This window comes from Mustela nivalis, assembly GCF_964662115.1.
Source record: "Mustela nivalis genome assembly, chromosome: 11".
In the NCBI taxonomy this organism is placed as follows: Eukaryota; Metazoa; Chordata; class Mammalia; order Carnivora; family Mustelidae; genus Mustela; species Mustela nivalis.
The window spans coordinates 45,105,102-45,106,915 of record NC_139030.1 but is presented as its reverse complement, the minus strand read 5'-3'; the positions used below and the strand labels follow the sequence as shown (position 1 = coordinate 45,106,915).

The 1,814-nt window shown below is 40.6% G+C and overlaps 1 pseudogene across 1 annotated transcript; it reads right to left on the bottom strand.

Annotated features, from left to right (window-relative positions):
* Positions 1-383: 383 nt before the first annotated feature.
* On the bottom strand, positions 384-1,228 carry LOC309843968 (heterogeneous nuclear ribonucleoprotein D-like pseudogene; annotated as a pseudogene). The gene has a single exon. The product of its transcript is annotated as a heterogeneous nuclear ribonucleoprotein D-like pseudogene (transcript).
* Positions 1,229-1,814: the final 586 nt, after the last annotated feature.

Sequence of the window (1,814 nt, the reverse complement as noted above, 5' to 3'; positions counted from 1 at the left end):
TTTGATGTTTAACTTGAAGTCATGTTATACAAATAAATACTATGTTTATACAAATGAAATTTGTAAACAAATCTACATCAAATCATCACACAGCAGAAGGCAAAGTAAAAACAGAGAAGACTAATTGGTGGCCATATACAGTTGGACACAGTTGTGTCTTGTTCACTAGAAAGTCTTTTACAAAATAATCGTCTTAGATCAACAGAAGACCAATCTTCAGTGTCATCCTGCGAGATGGGTTACTTTAGCAGTCTCCTCCACAGGACAGCATTTTTCTGGTGTATGCCTTCTGCTCTGCCTGCAACATGTGACTCCCAGACATAGATGTGGTCAGGGTGACACACTGCCTGCAGTAAAGTTCCACTGTTTTCACCAACATCCTCCTATGGTTGGCACTTATTTTGGTGACTGCCAACCCCTCGAGAGGCCTTGCCATAAGTGCTCTGTGGTCTGTGGTCTGCATATCCCTGTCCACATCCATAGTTCCCATAGTTATACCCATTATAATCATAGCCGTGATAGTCCCTATAGCTTTGATCCCCACCATAGGCACTGTTGTAATTTCCATATTCTTGATCATAATAGTTATTAGATCCTTGGTTCCAGTTTTGGTCCTGATTTCGTCCACAACCCCTACTACCATCTGGTCTACCAGCTGTGGCACCTCTTCCTCCTTTTTGTTGTTGCTTTTGCTGCCTATATACCTCTTTGTGTTGTGCAACTTGGCTTCACACTTCCCAGAACCAATTTGGTGATAATCTGCACTCTAATAATTTCTTTACTGGCTCTTCATCTGTTTAGTGATGAAACAAAATCCTCTTCTTTCTTTTTTCTTTCTTTCTTTCTTTCTTTCTTTCTTTTTTGTATCATGGAAAGTTCAATATTTTCAATCTCCTGAAAAGGCTCCAAAATATTCTTTAATTTGTTCTTCAGAGGTATTTGGGCTCAAAATCCACCCATAAAACCCTTTTTGGGGGTTCTTTTCCTTTTAAAGCTTTGGCCCTTTTAGGGTCTATCAATTTGCCATCCAGTCTGTGTTCTTTCAATTCCAAAACCCATCATCCTGCTGACTTTTGCCTGCATTGATCTTGGATCCCTCTGCGAATTCCTCTATGTTGCTATACTTGTTTGTGTCTGTGGTGGCAGAGTTATAAATGGGAGGGTGGGAGTGGGGTGTGAGAGGCTTTTGGAGTGCAATCCAGTCCTGGCAGCAGTGGTGGTAGAACATTGTGTGGATCTGGATTTAAATGTGAGCAAATGAGCTAGCCTCTCATATTAATTCTCTTTTTTCAATGACCTTCTCACTGCCACCTTGTACCTTACCACTTCATGCTTAGTCTTCCATCTAATCTAGCTCCTTTCAGTATCTCCCCATCCATATTCTTCTTCTGTGACAGTGGAATACTTTTTATTTTTTTTTTCTTAGTAAGGCTCCAGGCTGGGTGTGGAGCACAGCATGGGGCTTGAACTCCTGACCCTGAGAGCAAGACCAAGAGCTGAGACCAAGAGTCAGATGCTTAACCTACTGAGCCACCCAGGCATTCCTACTTTTAATCTCAAGCAACAGAAAATTCAAGACAGATTTAAGCAATGAAGTGATGTATTGGCTAATAAAACTAAAAAGACAAGGTGGGAGTCCAACCATGTCATCAAAGACCTGGTTTCTTTACCTTTCTCTGTTCTGCCTTCAGTTTTGTTAGCATGGCTTCAAACTTGGTTTTTCTTAAAAAGCCAAGCAAAACAAAAAAAACCCCAAACAAATCAAATCCAGAAATCCAAGTATTATGTTTCTATACTACCCTTCCCAGAAAGGA